Raw genomic sequence first — 22615 nt, 5'->3', positions numbered from 1 at the left:
TTTCGGATGGGTCTCCTCCTGTTCTCCTCCCCATCTCTGCCTGACTGCTGGAGGCCTGCCTCTCAATTCTTCGGGGCTGGGAACCAGCTGCTGACCCCGCACTCACCAGGCTCATCGTCACACGCGCGCCCACTTTCCTCCAAGTGGGACCGTCACTTCCCAGCATCAGCGTGCCCGTGATCACGACTGTGAAAACGTTACTTGCTGGCACGCCGGCGCCGTCCGTTACGGCTTGAACAGTTTCCTGCGTGGCCACAGTTTCTGTTTTCCCTGGAATTAACACAGGCTTCCGCCCCCCCCACCCCACAGGGAGCTACGTAGCTCTCACGGATCCAAAGACGATGACGTCCCCAGCTTTTGCCATCTCCCCTACCTTTGAATCCATTCTACCCCTATCTTTTCTTTTCTTAACGATTGTATTTATGTGAGAGAGGGAGAGAGAGTGTGCACATGCACACGAGTAGGGGGAGGGGCAGAGAGAGGCAGATCGTGTCCCCCCCCCCCCCCACTGAGCAGGGAGCCGGATGTGGGACTTGATCCCAGGACCCTGAGATCATGACCTGAGCCAAAAGCAGATCCTTAACCAACTGAGCCACCAGGCACCCCCATCAGTGTCTTTTCAGAGAAATGACCCCACAAGCGTGGCCCACGCCAGGTGCATGGGGGCTCCTGGATGCTACGCAGCCACCCGAGCAATGCCCTTCACGGCATCCTGGAGGGCCTCGTCCACACACCCCCAGATCGGATCCCCATCTCCCCGAGCTCCTCTATCCTGCGTCTTCCTTTCTCTTGCAGTCCTCCCTTCGTTTTGGTGGAGCACGCTCCTTAGTAGTGCTCTGGAAGGGTTGTCTACAAGTCTCTCCCTCCTCACTTCTGAGGATGTCCTCGTGGTGCAGAATCTGCAATTATTCACTTCAGAACCGCTGACTCACATCCAGTGTTACTAATTAGTCCAATGCCGTGTTGCTTCTTGAACCTCTGTATTTAAACCTATTTTTAGTCACGTATTTCTTTACTTTTGAATATCCTCTCCAGAAGTTTGTAGGATCTTCATTTGGCCCGACGTTCTGGAATCTCCTTCTGGGGACGCTGGGTGGGGGACCTGGTGTGGTTTACCCTCATTCACAGATCTGAAGGGTATTAGCTGGGCCCCTTCCCATCTGGAAACTCTGTCTTTGGTTCAGGGGGGATTTCCTTCAAGGTTTTCTTCTCTTCTCTCTGGAAGTCCTATCATTCGAGTGGTAAATCTAACCACGTCCTTGATTTTTTTTCTAATCTTTTCAGTCTTGTTCTGTATTTCTTTGTGTTTTTGTACTTCCTGGGATAGATCCTTAAATGTATCAAAACTTTTCCATTTTTTAAATTTCTGGGTTCTGGGCAGCCCGGGTGGCTCAGCGGTTTAGTGCCACCTTCGGCCCAGGGTGTGATCCTGGAGACCTGGGATCGAGTCCCACATCGGGCTCCTTGCATGGAGCCTGCTTCTCCCTCTGCCTGTCTCTGCCTCTCTCTCTCTCTCTTTCTCATGAATAAATAAAAATTAAAAAATCTTAAAAAAATAAATAAATTTCTGGGTTCTTTCCTGTTGGCTCCTTTAAAAAGGGAGAGGGGACATCCTGTTTTTATTTTTATTATTATTATTTTTAAGTTCTCTTCATATAGCCTGTTTCCCTGTAAGGTCCTTGTCCCTTCTCTTGCCTTCTCCTCTCTCTACCTCCCTGTGTGTCTTTCATATTCGAGGCTTTCCCCAGGTGGTGGGTGGTTCTCAGTTGCCCACTCACTTCTAAGCATGGCTAAAAAGCTCCTGGCTGAGGTCTGCTGACTGCAGACTTCACCATATGAAGATTCCATTGGGGATTTCCAATCCCTTAAACCAGTGAGATTTCCCCCAGAAAAGACTCTTCTGAACTCCTAACTGGAAGGAACTGGCTAACTATTCTGGGAAATGGCCTGAGGAAAAAGATGAGTGCTTCCAACAGTCACTATGGCAACTGGCACGAAATCCACTTTCAGGAAGGAACCCCCATCCTCAACCAGGTATTCCAGAGACCCTGTGCTTTGCCTTCTCCAGAGAATAAACTCTGGGTGGGAGGGGGCAGTCACCCCAGCGGAGGCCCCCCGGGGCGGGGGGGATCTGCAAGCCGACAGCCTCCCAATGAAATTCCAACCGATGCTCCTGTGGTTAGCCCCACTGTCAGCCGGCTGCCAGGGCTGGCCTTCTGGAAGTGGGTTTGGGGGCTTCTCCTGTGTGCCAGAGAGGACTGCATCTTCTGAGTCCACTAAGTCCGTTTCTGCTCATGCATCCGTGCTCTACCTTCCACGTCTTTATTGCTGTTGCTGTTTTATCTTCTCTGCTTTGTCCTTGTGAGTTCACCCTTTAAAATACCACTTGAGCGGACTGTCAGAAGGAAGCAGAGGTAAATGTGTGTGCCTGGGCTGCCAATTTAAACCAGAAGTCTTTTCTTTTAAATATTTTATTTAAATTCAATTTGCCAACATACATAAACCAGAAGACCTGAAGGCAGGTCGTCCTAGCATGTCCTCCCCTGAACTCCAACTATCTAAGGCATGTGGGTTTTCAGGGAAGTGCTCCCGGGTGTCCGTGTGGTGGAGACCAATCTCTTCCTGGCGTGGTGCTCTCTTCAGTGTGGAGAGGACACTGGGCCAGGAGTGGGTAAGGAGGGGTGTATCCTAGCTCTGATTCTACTCCTGGTTATCCTCGGTCTCACCTGTGGGCTCAGGATAAGAACCCCAACCCTGCGCACTTTCAGGGTTCTAAGTAGGATCAGATGGGATAACGCATGTGAAAGCACTTCAAAAAGCATGAAGTACTATCGAAACACAAGGCTTTGCTATTACTTAAAGACTCAATTTCATCTCCCGAAATTCAATCTAACATTATCTCGGCCTGTCTTCTGGGGAGAGAGGCTGGTCTCTCATCTTACAAATCACCCTTGAGACGTTCAAAAGAATGTCCGCTAGTCACACAGATACACGACACAGGATAGTGTCTCTCCACTAACACGGTCACATCAATTGCCCAAGTCGGCCAGGCTCCATCCACATTACCCAAAACAATCAATCCAGAATCCAAGATCATGTTCACCCAAAAGGGATGAGTGAGATGACACACTCCATTCCACAGTGGGTCTGTCTCTCAGCTGGGGGTCCATTCCACAGCGGGCCTCTCAGCTGAGCTATATAACTATCTTGAGTTAGGTCGGAAAACAGAAAACAGAGTGGTTAAATATATCCCAACAATAGACATCTTAAGCCCATGCAAAAAAGAGTGAGGAGGTACCTGTATATGTGGGGATGCGAAAAGCCACCCACTGTCTAGTAGGCGATAAAAACACGAAGCAGAACCATGTGAATGACTCTCTCTTTAGAGTGAAACAACAAAACCTTATATATGGATATGCACTCATCTACGTACCTACATATTTGTGTTTTATAGATACACACACACCTAGAAAGGTCCTGGCTGGCTTTTCACAAAACCACTGACGATAGTCACTTCTGGGAAACGGGACTGGAGCTGGGGAAAGACATTCACTTTCTACTTTATACACTTCTGGGCAATTGAGAATTTTTTTCATAGCATGGATATACTATTTCTGATCACAAAAGATATTAAACATAAATTAGAGTAACAGAAAAAATCTGGGAAGAAAAGACAGTAAGAAGTCAGATGAAGACAGATAGTGGAAAAGCAGTTAAGAAAGGCGCCAGGGTTGGCAGGAGTCAGGGGCAGGTCACACACCTCTGCTAGGAACATACAACAAGTGTACCTCCCTCCCCACAGCTGGTGACCTCAAAATGACCCTCCTCAGGCCATAACAACAACCTGCGCATCTATGCAAGCTCCACTACCAAACTCAAGGGAGGAAAAACTCATTTTTTAAAAATCCCTGTAATTTCTGTACAGTGAAATGCACAATCTTGAGTTTATACTTCAGTGACTTCAAAAAAATGCACATACCCAGGCAACCCATGGGGAATTTGTTTTTATCATAACCTAGCTGTATGTGGCCGGATGGCTCGGTGGGGGACCAAGCTCACTAGCCAGGATCAAACGTGGGGATGGGTTGGCTGTTTCAACCCCAGGAGCCCATGACAGGTCAGGGGCTGTTGCTCTGTGTGGGACTCACACCCATCTAATTCCCAGCAGCACCCGCCCAGTGGTGCTCTCTAGCCTTCTGTCTGCATTTCTGGATGACTCCCTGATTCTAGATCCTCCTAATATGGGTATCTCCTGGCTCTGACCATGATAACCCTCGACCGCACATGGAATCAGTCTGGCAAGGATGCACTGGGTGGAAAAGATCCTTGGATGTGGACCAGCTTTCTCCAATAAGCCAGCTACCACTGTCCACGTCCTTTTTCAAAACGGGAGCTCTTAGCTCCCATGACTCACTGGAACAGGGGACTGTTTTATAGGCGTTGACAGTATCTGTATCCAGTTGCTCTGGGCTAGCCTAATAATCATGATAGCTCACATTTACCGAGTGCTTGCTGTAGCTAAGCATTCTATTCTAAGCAATTTACATGATTTATCTTTACAACAACACCATGAGATAGGTAGCATCATTATCTCCATCGTATAGATGATGAACTCGGGCAGAGATGTGAGTAACTTGCCCAAGGTCACAGAATTAGTAAGTGTCAGGACCAGAACCCCATGAGGCTGTGCTTCCTCTCACTGGGAAAGGACAGACAGAGCCAGGGTTGAAAATGTCATCTCCTGACTGCCTGGCTACAGCTTTGTTTGCCAGACTCCGTGGCCTCTGTCTAATGTATAAAACTGTCCAGTCCATCTTTCTTCTAAAAAAGAGGTAAATATACAGTCATCTCTAGGTATTGCTGGGGCCACAGAGGGGTCTCTTAGCTCTGTCTAGACACAAAACCAACAGAGCATAATGCATAACAGTGTTTTATAACCAGAGGTTTTTATCTTCTTGTTTCTTCTCTGAGGAGTTGGCTGATAAATCAGGCTTCACAGGTGGAGAGGAATGTGTGTTTTCAAGAGTGACTTTCAGGAGCAGAGTGAAGGGCAGGCAATAATGTGGCAAAGTGAAGCATCCTTCAGAACCAGTGGCAATCTCCCCTCAAGAGGCCAATTAATCCATTTGAAGGAATAATGAAGATGAGAGAGACGGAGCCCGGGTGCAGACTATCTACCCAATTTTCAACGACAGAAGCCGGAGCACTCTTTCCCGCTTGTAATTCTCAGTCTCCATGATGAACACAAGCCACCCGGTGCCACCGCATTAATCAAACAGTGTTCCCTGGCTACAGGCACCCTGGGATCCCGGGAGGGAAGATCAGCTCCAGCTCATCTGAACAGCTGTAGCTCCTCCTCCCTGAATTCCCAGCATCTAAGGATTCCCAACCTTTACAGCATCCCCAGCACCTCCTTCTACAATCTCTGTTTGACCTTCTTCTTGCATTTAAGTAACTGCTGCTTTCAGATCTGAGCCGCCTCATTTGAGATACCCAGAGATACCTTAAGGAGAACAAAATGAGAGACCTGGGCAAAGACGAATAAAGCGTCCTACTCAACAACAGGCCAGAAGTAGAGCTTCTGTTCTCTCTATTAACGTGGGCTGGAGCGAACAGAGGCGTGCTTGTCACACTCTAGCATAGAGACTTCTGGTTCTGGCAATATAATGGGCTTTCTAGCCAAATCAACCTTCCCAAGGCGGAAAAAAAAAAAACGAGGCTGGAGCAAAAATACTTTTTTAAAAACATTTTAAAATCACCAAATAGGTGATAAAAAGTAAACAGTAGGGCACCTGGTGGCTCAGGGGTTGAGCGTCTGCCTTGGGCTCAGGGCGTGATCCCGGCATCCTGGGGTTGAGTCCCGCATCGGGCTCCCCACATGGAGCCTGCTTCTCCCTCCGCCTGTGTCTCTGCCTCTCTCTCTGTGTCTCTGATGAGTAAAGAAATAAAATCTTAAAAAAAAAAGGTAAAGGGTAATAAACATCTGGAAAACTGAGATAACTTTTCTCCTAAGAGCTGTGGTGGTCTGCACCAACTTGGGTCTTGGTTTTGCCAAAGACTGTAGTTAAGATCCAGGGCTTGCCCAAAGTGGGAATCTAAAGGAGACTCCTCCAAAGAGCTAAGTCTCAGGGTCAGGATGAACCGGAGGTAAACCTCCTCCCCCTTGCCCAGGGGACTGCTGGGAGGGTTATCTTTGTAACAGGTGTAATGAGGGAGACGTGGAGGAATTTATTACTATGGGTAGCCTCTTGTGGATTGGGTGCCTTGGGTTTGTCTTTCTTAGATGGCCTAGGGAACCTCATTAATTGGGAATGAAGAGATATTGTACTGGGATACTCCCAGGTCCCTAGCAGAAGCCAAACTCAATCCCTCTGAAGAAAGGCGTTATTTGTCACAGGCATTAATGAATCCCCACAATCAATTTTTCAGAGACAACGAGCAACATACAGCCCCAAATACCAAGCAGTTGAGGAAACACCAATGCACAATGAGTAAAACGGTAGGATCAACTGGCCTCAGACAGAGACCCACAAAGACTTCAAATATTAAAATCATCACACGAAATCATAAACATGGCTTGCTATTTTTAGAGAACTAAAGGGCTGAACACATCCATCTGCAGGGAATAGTGAGCCACTAAAAAAAAAAAAGATCAAATAAATTAGAAAAATAATTACACAGAATATCGAGAAGTCAAAAATACTGTAGTATTTTTGAAACATCAATGGACCAGTTTAATGGTAGATTAGAAACAGACACAAAGAGGATGCATGAACTGAAAGACAGCCCAGGAGGAATTATTCTTCAGAATGCAGCCCAGAGCAGCCCCAAAAGAGAGAAAATGCAAAAAAAAAAAAAAAAAAAAAAAAAAAAAAAAAAAAAAAAGGAGCTTAGAGACATGGAGTGAGGTGAATCTAAAGGAAATTTAAACTATGATGTGCAACAGAAATCACCTTTGGAGCTTGTTAATAAGATATGGATTCTGGGGGTACCTGGGTGGCTCAGTTGGTTAAGAATCTGCCTTTGGCTTAGGTCGTGATCCAGAGGTCCTGGAACTGAGCTCCATGTCCAGCTCCCTGCATGGGGAGTCTGCTTCTCCCTCTGCGTCTCCCCCCACTTGTGCTCTCTCTCTAGATGGCTCTCTCTCTCAAATAAATACATAAAAATTTTAGTAAAAAAAAGCTATGGATTTGGGGGCTCTAATCCCACCTTGAAGTCTCTTCTTCAAGACTATTTTGGGTCCTAGGAACATGCAACGTTAAAAGAAGTAGCGGAAAAAGAAAAAAAAAGAAAAAAAAGAAGTAGCGGAATAGAAACTTCTGGGTGGCAGACTTCAGAAGTTAAATTTTTCTCCTCTGTCCAAACTATACTAAGTTTTTCACCTCTCACTGACTGTACCCTTCTCACCCATCACAGTTGGGTAGAATGTGTAATATACCTTCTTGTATTGTGGTCAACGTACTAGAATTCAATTGGGGTTTAGACAGCAGAACCAAAGCACGTTCGAAAACTTGTATTTCTGTGCAGTTGACCCCTGAACGTGGGTTTGAATTACGTGGGTCCACCCATACCTGTATTTCTAAAAAATACATACAGTACTGTGAGTGTATTTTCTCTTCTGCATGACTTCCTTAGTAACAGTTTTTCTCTAGCTCCCTTCATTGCAAGAATATAGTATATGATACATAAAACATAAAAAAATGTGTTACTTGTTTATGTTACTGGCAAGGCTTCAGGTCAACAATAGGCTCTCCAGTAGTTAAGTTTTTGGGGAGTCAAAGTTATACACAGATTTTCAGCTGCACAGGTTTAGCACTCCTAACCCCTGTGTTTTCAAGGGTCATCTGTATTTCCAAAACAAGTGACATTGAAAAACACTGTTTAAATTTTGCTTTGAGTATGTGCATATTTAGTACCTGTGCTTAAAATGGTGTTTGGTAAAAGTACGTGCTGCTTGCTTTTCACTCACTCCAGCCTATGAAAAGCGCCTCTCAACAGCTGGCTAACTACCACCGTGTGTCTGGGGCAGCTCACATCGCGCTTCCCTGCCTGTAACGTGAGCATCCCACCATCTCCACTCCTGGCAACACGCATGAAGTGCTCAGCACAGTGCCTGGTACACTGCAAGCGCTCAAAAACTTGGAAGCCATTGTTAATAAATGATGAATCCATTTCCTGAGTTGAAACTCCAACCTTCAGACGTCTCGTTTCCTCTCCAAGCACCTCATGCTTTTTCAAAAGCAGCACCTTCTTGGCACCACCATGTAGCCTTCTCCTCTGCGTAACTCTTAACATCCGGCTGTCTCTGTGTGTAATCATACCTAAAAGCCTACATTATTAGACCGAAACACATGGTCCCTGGTTATTCCAGGACGGCCTTCCCAAAGATGCAAAAGGTGACAGGTAAGGGGGAAAGCCTTTGTGGCTGGTCACCATGTCCTTACCTACACAACGGTGTCCTGCACTGTCATAGGTCTGCAGGAGATTCAACAGGGAAGCAGAGGGGACTGTAACTTTCCACTGTCCCCACTTCAGAAGGTGTGAATGAGGGGCTTGTAGAACTTCTAAAGCCAAGTGGAATAAGTCTCCCAGGAGTGCAAATGCACTAAACAAGCAGCAGATGTTGCCAAGAGCGGAACCCATTCCTTTCTTCTTAAAGGAGGTCAGGATGGGGAGGAAGTAAATGTTGGGGGGCTGGAGGGGCAATAAAGGTTGAGATGATGCCAAAAAATTGAACCTGGGGGATTGAATTCTGAAGATCACTCAAAGCCATTGTACTTCTTGCCTACATTTCCTGACTTCCTTCCTAAGTCTCTTTCAAAATCTTTTTTCCCCCTTTGTGGTGTGCCTTCCACAGCTCCCAAACCTGCCAATTTGCATACCTCTTGGTGATCAGTGTTATACAGTTTCAAACCTCATGGATGCTACCTGGAAAGGACTGGATCGGAAGCAACAACTTCATGCCTAGGATGTAATTCCATCTTGGGAACATTTCCAAGTGAGTGGAATGCAAGGCCGCCTCCCGTTTAAGAAGCTGATCAAGCTGATTTAATCCTCCTGGGTTCATCTCGGTGCAACAACTGGTTCGCAGTCATTTCCACGGTTCCTGTCTATGTTGAAGCTCCTCGCTTCTGTTGTCTGCAGGCTCAGATCAAAGCATCAGAGCCAAATTTAGGGAGACAGGATAAGGTGTCTTCCAGCAGCTAAGACTGGTCAGCCTGACCTTTTATTTCTAATGCTTTGGGTCAACTGTGAGCTCAAGATGTGTATGTGTGTAGGAGAGAGAGGACAGAGAGGGAGAGAGGGAGGCAGGCAAAACTGACTCCCGTCCCCCTTCAGGGTCCTCTTATTAACAATTTAACGACACTTCACATTTTCAAAGTGTTATCAAACCATTAATAATTGAGCAACTTCTCCAAACAATGTTGGGCTGCCTTCTCAGGAGAGAGGGAAAGCTGTAATTAGAAATATGGCAGTCTATCAAGAGAAGCCACATTTAATTAGTCCATTTTAATTTAATTTAGGTAGGGTCTACACAACATAGCTCACATCCAACCCCACAGCAGGAGATGTCAGAGACGTTTCAGAGGGGCTCCTTCATGAAAGCTTGGGGTGCTTGCTCCCAGGACAGCAGTCAAGAGCAGAGGCTTCTGTGTCTAAAGACCTACCATGAACCCTTGCCTTTACTGGTCTTGGGTAAACTACTCCCCTTAATTCCATTTTCTCATCTGTACAATGTGAAAAAAGATATCTACACTTCAAAGATTTGATACAAGGATTACTGTGAGGAGATGCTATTAAGCACCTAATTGGCTCAAGGCTGGACTTGCATAACATGTAGAAACACATTATCTGGGGGGGAAAAAAAGCAAAAAGCAAACTGAACAATAATTATCCGAGAGCAGCAGGGGTAGTGAGGAAGACACACTTTTTCACCCAAATCCTGTATTCTTAAAAAGTTAACGTGCGGCCGTGTATGTGGTAGAGAGTTTCCAAGCTGTTCCAGAGATCAGCCACCCAAGGCCACACTCAACCTCAAGTGGTGATATGTCGCCAGATGAGTTCCTGATCTGTCCTTCTCACAACAACCCCTCACCCTCTCCATTTCTGTTATTGGTCACTCCATCCTGCCATTTCCTCAGGCCAAACTTGTTGGTGTCCTCATCAACTCTCCTCATACTCCATCCACCTCAAGTCCACAAGCAATTCTAACGAACCCACTTCAAAACTCAGCCTGATTCTCTCAATGGCTTCTCACCATCTCTCATGTTACCGCCATTGGTCCTGGGGCTACACGCCCATGCCTGGGTCTTTGCAAGAGCTTCCACCCACCTGCTTTCCTGCTCCCACCACCATCCTGTAAAGTCTATTCTCAACACAGTGGCCAGGGAGAAATCCTGGGAAAACAGCCAGGTCTTGTCATGTCACTCCCCCACTCAAAACTCTCCATGAGCTCCATCTCACCTGGAGGGGAAATCGAAGTCCCTCCCACACTCGTAGTGTATTCACCATCTGGTTCCCAGACTCTTCATCCTGGCTCCTTCCACTCTGCTCCCTCACTCTGCTTCAGCCTCATGGGGCTCCCTGCAACGTCCTCCTACGTATTCATTATGTTTCTAGTCTGTCTAGAATACAAGCTCCTTGAGGACAGGGATTTCTACTCATTTTGTTCACTGCTGTGTGTCCAATGTCTATAACAGTGTCTAGCAGGTACTCAACAATCTATGTTGAAGAGTTGGCACCCATAAAAAGTTACTCTAGGAAAAAGCAGCATGGGCACTGTGTCCGTGACAACCCAGGTCCACCCGGGCACAAGCAGCAGAAAGAAGCAAAGCAGCAGATGCATCCTAGGTGCAGAAGAATTGTGGCTTACGAGGGAAGGGACCTTCAAATAATGATGTGGGTGAGGAAAATGATACTGTACTGAGGCAGGCAAGAGTCACCAGCCCTTGGATGCAGAACTGGATGCGGCACTTTGGGGGCAAACCAACACTCAGAGTGTCTACTCTGATCTAAGCACTGGGGTGGCTCTGTGGAGGGAGACAGTGAATGATGGGAAAGGACAAGATCTGTTTGGGGAATGATAATCATCCAGTTCTGCTGGGGCATGGGGACAGGGTACGAAGAAGTCCATTGGAGTCAAAGCTCTGAATGCCAGGGTGAGAAGCCTACTCTTCATCTAAAAGGCAAAGGGGATGGTCTTTGGAAGATGCCTGAGTGGGTGACGTAACACTGGAAGGAAGATTGGGAAAGATAAATCTGACACTGAGTGGAGGCTGGACTGGTCTGAGGGAGAATGAGAGGATGGGAAGACCAGTTGACAGATGAATCATGGAGGGCAAGAAAGATGTCAGTTTCTGGAAGGAGAGGGTCCTCAAGAGTGGAGAGAGAGGGGCAGTAGGAAATCCAGTGCCTGAGGTGGAAAGGAAGTTGAAGAAACTCAGATTGGGTGGCCTTAATCTCTGGAAAGTAGGAAGCATGAACTTGTGAGAGATGGGGCTGGAAGACGGAGAAACAGGATGGTTTGAACTGCAGTAGCAGATGGGCCACCAACTGGTAGGAGAGGAACAAGGATCTGTGTCACCCAGGACAGGAAGGATCTAGCTAATGCTAGATAACTAGAGTCTGCACTGACACGAGTCAGGACACACTGAAGACTCTTGGGGGAGTCCAAAACCAGAGTGAGTCTCACCACAGGAACGTGGAGTTCCTCACTATGTGCCATTCTTTATAGCTACACTTTGACCTGTTGACACTCGGACAAGCATATTCTCAAGCTCCAAGAATGATGAGTGAGGGTTGTGTTCGGTCTGAGGTCCACCTAGAGGCAGTCCAAAGAGTCACTTTGATTTGCTGAATTAGATAGTTGAGAAATCCCATTATCAAGAGTTTGGTTTCTCCATGTTATCACTGTCAGGAAAAACTCCACTTGTTCAGAGTAATTTTGTTTCTCCACCATGGATTTTGATTGACACCCCCTGGCGAAAGTTGGAGTCACTGATTTCAGGCTTCAGCATGGGTGTGTGCGAGACACACACACACACACACACACACACACACATACACACACACAATTGTTGCTGAAAAGTGAAATGAGTGACATTTACAGCTTTGCTTTCCTTGTGGAGGCTACCCTATTGATCACAACTGACATTTACTTAAACATTCTCTAGCAAAAAAATAAAATAATAATAATACCTCCTGATTCTACCTCCTTCAGAAAATGCCAACAAATGTGCCCAAGGCAGGAGAGAAAAAAAAAAAACTCACCCAGAATAAAATCATCTATCCATTCCCCTACAACAATGTTATTTTGTTAATATCATAACCTTAATTATTTCTTGGGTTCTTGATGGCTCACGTTGTTAGTCTAACCCTCACCCGAGTATTGATTCTCCTCCTGTTAAAAACAAGCATCAGCGAGGCACCACGAATTGCCTGCTCAAGCTTATTGCTATGCCGGGAGGTTATATCACGCATATTAAATTTGGACAGCATTTAGGCTAAAGCAATCTTAACTTTATGATCTTGTTGGTTTTAAAGCAAATGTTAATGAAATATGCATTACTTATGGCAAATGGCAATCCCAGTGGGGTACATGTTAATTAGTATAGTTTGTTCAATGAAAAGCAAATTTAACTCCTCCTCGTCGGTCACCAGGCTGCCCTCCAACCCAAGGGCAGAGTGAGAAGAGAAAGTAGAGGAGGAGACAGGGTAGCATTTTCAGACCATCTCTTGAGTCAGGGAGAGAAGAGGGGCGCTCTGACCAGTTCCTTCTCGGACACAGGGGCTCTGAACTGCTCTTCTACCAAACTCTGTAGTTCATGGACTTTCCAGAGTCCGGGTCTGTCTTTCAAGGCCACAGATTACCAGAGAAGTAAAACGACGATGTTCAGAGGCTTGTCATTGGCTTATTACTTAGGACACTGTATTAATTTTCAGGGGCTGCCCTCACAAAGCACCACAAACTGGGTGGCTTAAAACAACATAAAGTAAGGCTCCAGTGAATCCTTTCTTGCCTCTTCCTAGCTTCGGGTGGTTGTCAGCAATCCTTGGCATACCTCGACTTACATTCCAATCTCTGTCTTCTCATGGTCCCCTGTGTCTGGGTCCACATTTCTTTCTTCTTATAGGGAGGCCGGTCCTATTGAATTTAGGGCCCACCCTAATCTGATAAGACCTTGTTGTGATGGTTCATTTTATGCGTCAGTTTGGCTAAGCTATGATACCTAGCTCTTAACCACACATCAGGCTAGATGTTGCTATGAAGGTATTTCTTTAGATGTGGTTCACATTTAAATCACCAGTCTTTGAGAAAAGTAGATTACTCTCTATAGTGTGGATGGGCCTCCTCCAATCAGTTGAAGATCTTAAGAGAAAAGACGGATGTTCTCCTAGGAAGAAGGTGGCTTCAGACTCAAAATTGCAATATCAATTCTTCTTTGGCTTTCCAGCCAGCTCAACTGTCGTGCAGATTTTGGACTTGCCCGGTCCTACAATTCTGTGATTCTTTCAAATTAGTTAATCAATCTCTCCTCTCTCTCTCCAAAGATAGAGAGATAGATATCGATTCTGTGTTTCTGGAGAACGCTGACTAATATGCTTATCTTAACTTGATTACATCTGCACAGACTATTTCCAGATAAGGTCACATTCATCATTCCTGGCTGGACATGAATTCTGGGGGAACGTTCTCAACTCCAGAGTATTAATGTGGACTAGGGCCTCACTATTCAAAGTGTGGTGCTTGGATCAGCAGTAATGGTGTCTCCTAGGAGCCCGGTAGACATGCAGTCTCTCTGGCTCCATCCTGAACCTAGTGAATCAGAACCTTCATTTTAACAGATCTCCAAGTGATTTGTATGCACATTAGTTTGAGAAGCCCTGGACTAGAAGATCATGCTTCCAACCATTATGGCATTTATAATAAAAGGCTTGGAGTCCAGACATTGTAAAAATCAGACAACTCTAAAGCAAAGGGTCAGAGAAGAGGGCCTAGGAAAGAAAGTAGAAATAGCAGAGAGTTTCGAAATAGGTCACATTTCATTAATATGCACCTTACCAACAGCTGAAACTGGATAATATTTGTCACACGAGAGGACAAAAGAATAAATGAATAAATTGGGCTCTTTAAGATAGAGAGGTTTTCTAATAAACTGGCCCCTATTTACAAGGAAAGCCCTTAGGCGAAAGAGAGAAAGAAATCTCATTTCCACCATCCGAGCCCAGGTCACCTCTCCCCCTTCCTTCATAAAGGCACTGCTATGCTGATGTGATTACTTGGGGACAGTGTCGCACTTGAATACTGACGTCCTGCTCTAGGCTCCCACTGTAACTCATGTTGACATGGAGAAATGTTTCATTTTCAGATCTATATGTATGAATTTTTAATGAACTGTGTCAAAGAAATCAAATATTTCCCCCTCTGCCCCCACTCCAAGGAATCAGATTTTGACCTCCTGCCAAACAACTATAAATCATGTTCAGCACGAAGAGGAGCAGGAACGAGGGGCTGCTGCACATGGATTAGCCAGTTAATTTCCCTCTGTCAGACATTCACCTAGGATGAATTCACCTGTCACAGGATGGAGAGGGGAGGGAAGGAGGGAGAAAGGGAGGGAAGGGAGGAAAGAAAGCCTGTAAACAGTAGGCACCCAATGGTTATTGACTAAACAGTTAAAGTCAGAAAAATTAAAATCCAGATAAGGTCGTTCATTGCCTGAGAACTGGGTGGCCTTTATCAATCACCAGACTCTTTGGAGTATCAATTTCCTGCTCTCGTAGTTGGTTATAGATTTCCTCGTGTAAAATGACTTGAAAGAGTGTGTGTGTGTGTGTGTGTGTGTGTGTGTGTGTCGGGGGAGTGGGGGTGGGAGTGGAGATGAGAGCTTTCACAAAGTAGAATGAAAAGAAATGATTTCCTTTTTCAAGAGCCCTTTCCTAAAATTTCCATGAACTATGCGAAAATACAGCAGGGTCTTCCTAAGTAAAGCCTCAATCAACACTTCAAGGGGGAGCTGAAGCATTAAAGGCAATTAGATATCATTTCTTGCCTAGCAATGCTGAAGTGACTTAAAAATGGTAATACTCTATGTTGGCAAGGATGTGGTGAAAAGATGTGGTCTATCCACTTGCCTGCGGGGGTGGAAAACGCTACAATCCTTTTGGAAAACAATTTAGTAATTAAAGTGCAATGAGCCCTAAGTGTTCATACCTGGTATAAAGCCTATTGAAATCTATCCTAAGGAATTCACAACATGAAACAAAGCTTTATAGGCCATTACAGCTCTGTGTACAAGAACTCCGTGGTAAAACCAAAATGTTCACCAATAGGTATGTGGCTTAAGTAAAATAAGGTGCATCCGCCTCATAGAATATCGTGCAATCATTAAGAATGCTTATTAAGAGTTTATAACAACATGTGAAAATATTTATTAATACAAGAGGGGAAAAGGTAGGATGCAAAACTGAATAAAATCATTGTGCAAGAACAAATGTCAATGATGATTATCTATGGTTAAAGGAAATATGGGTGGATGTTTCCTTCTTCCATTTCCCAAATGTCCCGTAATACGTTTGTGTACTTTGATAACAGCAACATAGGATTCTATTCTGCTTTTGTAAAGCAAGTTCAGTTGTAGAAGTGAGGTTTTGAAAGACGTCTCCTTCAACCAATAGTAACAATGGAACCACAGCTAATTCAAGGTGAAACCAACCTGTAAATACCAAAATTTTCTAGTCTAACCCCCAGATCTGGAACCCAGAAGAATCTGGTCAGCTGCCTGCTTGCAAAGCATCTCTATCTGTCCAAAAGAATTCACTTAAGAAGTGAAATGAAGAGCTAGGGCTGTCAGCTTTAAGCTACTCGACTCTAGGATGAGTCAAACAGCTGTCACGGACACTCCATTTGCTGAAGTTCATTCATCGGAAGGAGGTGTGCCGTGCGGTGCCTTAGAACAGGCACACATGGATGGGCAGGCACGGATGGGATTGCACACTTCTCCTGCCAGAGATCAGCCCCAATCACAGCATTCTCCTTTCGATGCAAATCTGTGCATCTGAAAGCTATCATCTCTAGCGTTCTGACCCTGCTCGAGCAAGATTTTTTTGAAGCCAGCCATCTGGTTCTGGGAATGAGGAGTGATCTAAAGGCCATATGCAGGGTGCTGGGGTAGTGGAACCATTTTGTGTGAGTGATGAGCTTATTGGCATATTTTCTAAGTGGCTGAAAGCTGTTCAATTTTAAATAAAGCAACACTCGGGTGATCTAAGTAGGTCACATGGTGGCAGCAGCAGCAGCATAGCAAAACAGGGCAGGGGGGTGCGGGGCTCTTGGGGTGGGCACATCTGATGCCTGTGTGCTGCCCATAAAACACCTGTACATTCTTTTTTTTTTTTTTTAAGATTTTATTTATTTATTTATTCATGAGAGACACACACAGAGAGAGGCAGAGAGATAGAAGGAGAGGCAGGCTCCTTGCAGGGAGCCTGATGGGGGTGGACCATGATCACACCCTGAGCTGAAGGCAGATAGATGCTCAACCACTGGGCTACCCAGGCGCCCCTATACAATCTTCCATGGCCTGGGAGCAGCGCATGGCTGAGACCCCACAGGCCTCAATGACACTGCTGGTTCCTCTGAAACCCAGATGTCAAGGACAGGCCACGGGGAGAGTGGGGTCTTAATTACATCTGGCCCCCGACCTCCTCTCTTCTCACTAGAAGCTCTAGGTCTCCACTTCCTGACTTAGGTCTGCAGAGACGTGGGTGAAAGCAGGGAAAAGTGAAGCCACTCAGCATTAATGACAAAGTGAAAAAGGGAGCCTTCGGTGCTCTGAACCAGCCAACTTTGAACACTTCCATTAATAACATTTTTAGCATGTTCCACCAATACAGACGTTGATTCATACACACGATCCTCTGTCAATCCATATGCCAAGTATACAGCTTTTCTTTTTTTCTTTAAGGTGAAAGATATTTACTAAAACCCTCAAGAATCACCCCCCACACATCCCTCTCTGGAAAACTGTTCTAAATACTTAGTTATCAAACCTCCATGGAAGCGATGGGGTGGGTCCCAGGGCCAGGGAAGGACGGCGGCTGCCTTTACAATCCTGTTGAAATGAGGAATACTTAAAGGGACCTCCTCGTCTGCTGGTGGGGATCGCACCCCAGCACTGTCCACGCTCCACGTCTCCACGCTGGCCACTGCACTCTATCTCGTCACAAGCGAGGCTGAAACTTCATTAATGTGCAGCCCATAAACACATTCAAACCAGGCTGGGCTATGATTCATTTCTGTGCTGTGCATCAAGGAGGAAGGGTCTGCTGGCGAAGGATGGTGGAGAAATCATGGGGGGAATGTTTAATTGCGGAAGGAAATAGGTTCTTTGCAGGCTCCATTTACATCTAAGCAATCCATCTACCAATTACAAGCAAGTTCTTATCCAGACATTAAAGCAGGCAACTGCCCGTGTTGGAAACCAACCCAAACTGCTTATCTGCAGCCTTCCGTAATTCCAGACCTTTCTCCTGATCCACCCTGGCTTCCTGCCTGGTGCCTGTGCACTGCCTTTTCTGCCCCCACTCGGAGCCCCCAGCTTACCCCGATACCAGATGCCCGTGCAGATGCACACGGGCAGGGCCGTGAGCTGATCTTCAACTACCTGGGAGGAAGATGCCGTTTGGCTTCCAGGCCACATTTGTCCTGCTGAACATCACAACTGTTGAGTGCCAACCTCTCCCCAACCCCCCGAGAGGATCCAGTTCTAACAACAACCCCATTCTATCCCTTATGTCTGAAATATTCCAGAAAAGAAGACTGTCAGGAGAAGAGGATGGGGTAAGCTGTAATGTCAGCCAACATTTCTTAAAACTGGAGGCTCCCTACCAAATTGTGCGTTCCCACTGCAAATCAAGCATTCGCTGTCCGCCCCCCGCCCTTGTTGGCCAAGCCCAGGGCCCTGGCTAATGATGTAGTCTCCAGGGGCTGCGAGCACAAGGGCACAAGGGCTGGCACTTGGCTGTCAGCAGAGGGGCTCGTGGCTGAGGCTCCGACCCGCCCCCCCCCCCCCCCCGCCCTGCATGCGGCATCTAGTGAGTCCAAGCTAATGCCAGGGGCAGAGCCACAGCGGACCGGCCTCCCCTCCATCGTGTGCACCCACGGCCCAGGGCTCACGTGTCCTTCCTCCGCATTAACATTCTGTCTGGGTTCTCCCGTCACACTCAACGGGACCTACCGCGGGCTGTAAATAAGGAGGCGAAGGGCGGGGGGGGGGGGGGGGAGTGCCAAGGAAGGGCTTCTTCTCACATGTGCTGTGCAGCAACAGAAGCCAGGTTAATAATAATGTGATCCGAAAAGACCCAAGGAAGATGGGATGTGCCATCGCTTCTCCCCTGGTGAAGAATCCTGCCGGTGGGAGGTGATGGATATTCCAATTCTTCAAAAATCCATCTTTCTAAAAATGTAGATTAAAACTTTCAAAAATAGCCTTGATGCTCCTCCAACTCCTTCCTCCCAGCACACCCCCTCGCCCAGTGGCTTAAGAACACCACGCCAGGAATTTATATTTGGTTCAAATTTGCTTAGCACACCAAAGCTAAATGCAGCTTATGCACTGATCCTGCTTCCAAAACCGCTTACTTGTACACGTATGAGAGTCTGTAATGGAATGATTTATGGTTTTCGTTTAGCTCTTTCACTGCTGATTTTCGGAGATCTCTCTAGGGGTGATTATTTTGGGATATTTCTACGTCTGTGAGCTGCACAACTCTTGACAGATGTTAATTCATTCTCAGAGAGCCTCATGTTAACTGATTTACATGTTTCGTTCATTTAAGCATTCAATAGGCACCCAGGAAGCGTCAAGTACGGCGGGGCGTATGAACCTGATTAAGGCAAGGCTTCCGTCCTCAAAGAACTTGTTCTTGCTCTCAGTCACCGTACGAGTCAGGAGACGTGTTGCCACAGTGACCAAGTGTGCTGACGGAACTGAACCTCCTGGTCGGAAGCCACGTCGTGTATGTCTACAAAAGCATCCGTTCTAGCCTTTTAGCAAGAGGGCCTTGCTATTATTCCTGGAGTAGAAATGGCCTTGGACTCTGAGAATTGCTGGATTCCATCCATCCATCCCCAAAATGGGGCACTAGAAGGTAGGCTGACTCCACAGGGGCAGGGATTTTTGCATGTGTGGTTTGTTGTTTTGTTTTTTGTTTTTTTTTGCTGTCACTAGTGTTTCTCTTTGTAAGTGCATCTACCCAGCTGAGGGCCTCTCCGCCCTTTGTCGAAGTTCCTGCGCACTCAGCCTGCAGGGGCTCTCGTGCCCAAGCTTGACTTCATCTGCAATAGAGCCACTCTGAATTGCCATGCTCTGAACGAGAAGGTGGGGGGCACAGAGCCTGCTTCACAGGGTTCCTGGAAGAAGCCAGCGGGCCAGTAATGTAGGAAAGGTACTTCCTCCCCAGTGCTGGGCCCCCACCCCACCCCATGGGCTCCTGCCCTCTTGCCCAGTGGACAGAGACATGAGAGACAGGAAGCCCTGGCTGGGTAGAGATGGGGAGACTGGCACTCGGTGAGGGTACAGATCCAGCTTCCAGCAGGTTCCCACCAAGTCACTGGGCAGCTCTGGGCAGGGCACAGGTGCATTTTCGGCCTTGGTTTCTTCGCTATGAAAATATTTTCTTTTTTTTTTTTTTATAAATTTTATTTATTTATTCATGAGAGACACAGAGAGAGAGGCAGAAACACAGGCAGGGGGAGAAGCAGGCTCCATGTAGGGAGCCCGATGCGGGACTCGATCCTGAGACCCCGAGGTCATGACCTGAGCTGAAGGCAGATGCTCAAATGCTGAGCTACCCAGGTGCCCCTGAAAACACTTTCTTAAACTGAAAACTACCATAAAAAAGGTAAACCATGACTGTAAAGGGAATCAAACAGCATTATTTTATTCAGAGATCCTCTCCTTTGACAACAGAATTCCCGGCTTGAACAATGGGATACAAACATTTAAACCACTGGCCTCTGAGAGCCTCATTACAAAAAGGATAAACTCCCAGGGATAGTATTTTATTTTATTTTGTCATTTTCTTTTATTTTGCTGCAGGGCTAAATATAGGTTAAGGGGGAAAAAAAGAACTACTGGGATATGCATTCAATTAAATATTTCAAGGAGGATTTGGCCCAACTGGCACTGCTCCCCATACAGCCTTATCTCCTCTGGCTGGAAAATCACACTGGCTTTCTGTGGGTGCAAGTTTCCTGCAGGTTTTGGTGGGCAAAGGCCCTGGTGGCTGGCCTGCACACGGAATGGAGGGGTCTGGGAACAAAGAGGGGGCGGCTCGCTATGTTTCCCACAAAGCGGCAAGTTGGAATTTTATCATGTTCACGTCACTGCAATGTTCATTCACTAAACAGATTTGGGTTTACTCTTTGTGACTCAAGCAAGAAAAGGGAAGGGTGTGGGTGGGGGGGACAGAGACTTTTAGTTTTGTCAGACCACTGCTTATCTGCCTCAGTCACAGCCACTAAAGCAGCGGAGTTAGAAATCCTCCTGCAATGGTCTTATCAACCACGAGCAACATGCGACAAGGGGGGACCACGCATTTTCAAGGGGGTCCCAACCAAAGCCCCGCAGCGGCTGCCTCGGTGAGGCCAGAAACTCAGAGAAGGAAGTCTCGGGCCTGAGCAGAAGGAGAGGGAGCCAGGATGGCCCTTCATCACGTCCTGGCCCCCCTGACACGAGGATGGGCTCTTCTTATGGGAAGAGGCCACAGGACCTTGTCACCTTGATGCCGGGTCCCTTCATCACCGGGCATGTTCACTGGCTCCCACGACCTGCCTCCTTGTCTCACCCACTCTCCTTCCTCACTGTCATGCTGATTCAAGTGGGGGCTCACCCTTCCCTCAATTTCCTCAACTCAAGAAAGTCACAGGCAGCAGCTGTGACTTTTAATCACGTACTCGTTCCTTTGTTCATTCCACAAAATCTCCAGTGAGCACCCATCACGCAACAAACAGGTGCTCCTCCAGCTGTTGGGGATAAATACGTCAACACAACAAAAATTCCTGCTCTCACCGAACTCACAGGCTAGCAGAGGGAGGCAGACAACAGGTATGATAAATAAACCAGAGAGTATATTGCTTGTCAGAAGGAACACCACAGCCACCAAAGAACTCCGGAGCGTGGGAGGCGAAATGAAGAGTGAACAGGAGTGTGGGTGGGAGGTGTGTTGTAATTACAAGCAGGACAGTCAGGTGGGCGACTCATCGGGAAGGCGAGAAAGAACTGAAGACGGACCCTTGGATGTTTGGAGGAAGCATGTTCTAATCAGGAGAAAGAACAAGTGCAAAGGCCCTGGGGTCAGAGAGTCCTGACCCACTTGAGGAACAGCAGAGGGCTTGTTCTTTAAAATTCAACTGGAAAAAAAAATAATAAAAAAACTCAACTGGCCACAAAGGGAACACAGTCGGACAGTAACATTGCTGGAAATACTCTAGCTGAGGCCCCTCTAGGAACTCACACGCTGAGCTCCTCCTCATGAAGCCCTGCTGCAGTGGCTTGGTATCAAGTAGAGAAACCAACACAGTGGGTCGGGGCCAGCATCAAAGTCAGAGACAGAATTTATTAACCATATCAGGGCACCGCATATAGAACGCATTCCTATCTATGCACCTGACCGTGATGTAAACACTATTTCTTATTGTGAGTTGGGGTCAATAGGACTTGAAAGCTAGTGACCCGCAGGCTACCTTCTACTAAGCCCCAAGCTGCTCGCCACGTGGCAGTATGAACATCTGCCCTAGAGAAATCCAGATTCCTTCCATCACAGGCTCAAGGAGGAGGACACTTCCTCGCCCGGCAGACACTGCCTGTCTCAGGAAGGACCAAAATAGAGACATTCTCTTTCCTCCAGAGACAGACACCCGGCTTCCTGGCCAGGGCTCCCTTTCCTTGCCGTGACCCCGACCCGACCGGGTGGGTTCTAACTCACGGGCAGTCTGCTGGCAGGTGTCCTCCCTGGCCTGACCAACGTTCGTTCATCTGTTCTCCTGCCCCAAGGACTCACGGCTCACCTGGGATTTGCAAGAAGGAGGACTACAGAAAATGAAATGTAAGCGATCCACGGAAGCGCTACACACTGCTCGTCAGCCGCAATGTGGGAAACTCTTCAGTCAACCGCCTCGATTTCTTCTTTTGCGACAAAATCAAGTTTGGCAGCCCCCAGAGGCCTGGCTTTATCTGGGCAACTCACTTCTAGTTTTTATAATATGTCCTCCACTAAGCAGGAAATTATTCATGTTCCCATTTAAAGGCGTGAGGGGGTGAAGTAGGGGTGGGGGCTCTCTCTGACAGCTCCGGGGGTGTGGGAGACTCTATGCAAAATCTGGAGCCCCCCGCAGGCCCTTACAGCACCGGCAGGAGGACCCCAGACACGGCCCCCTCGCTCCAGCAGGAGACCAACAGATTGCTCTTAATAGAATGTTTTAAATTGCTTAAAATTGCTGCTTCTATTCCAGGCTGAAAATTACAGCCCTTGCTCTCTTTCCCACCCTCCCCCCAGAGCTCCTTGGAGCCCCTGAGGAGATCTGTACTAACAACGACATCATCAACAAAAC

The 22615-nt window shown here is 46.9% G+C and overlaps 1 protein-coding gene across 2 annotated transcripts in view; it reads right to left on the bottom strand.

Moving 5' to 3' along the window:
* LDLRAD3 (low density lipoprotein receptor class A domain containing 3) overlaps nucleotides 1-22615 on the bottom strand; it is a 228710-nt gene that overhangs the window by 32934 nt on the left and 173161 nt on the right. The window lies entirely within an intron of this gene.

This window comes from Vulpes vulpes, chromosome 5 (assembly GCF_048418805.1).
Source record: "Vulpes vulpes isolate BD-2025 chromosome 5, VulVul3, whole genome shotgun sequence".
In the NCBI taxonomy this organism is placed as follows: domain Eukaryota; kingdom Metazoa; phylum Chordata; class Mammalia; order Carnivora; family Canidae; genus Vulpes; species Vulpes vulpes.
Note: the sequence above shows the minus strand (reverse complement) of the source record. Positions and strands in the feature narration are given on the sequence as shown.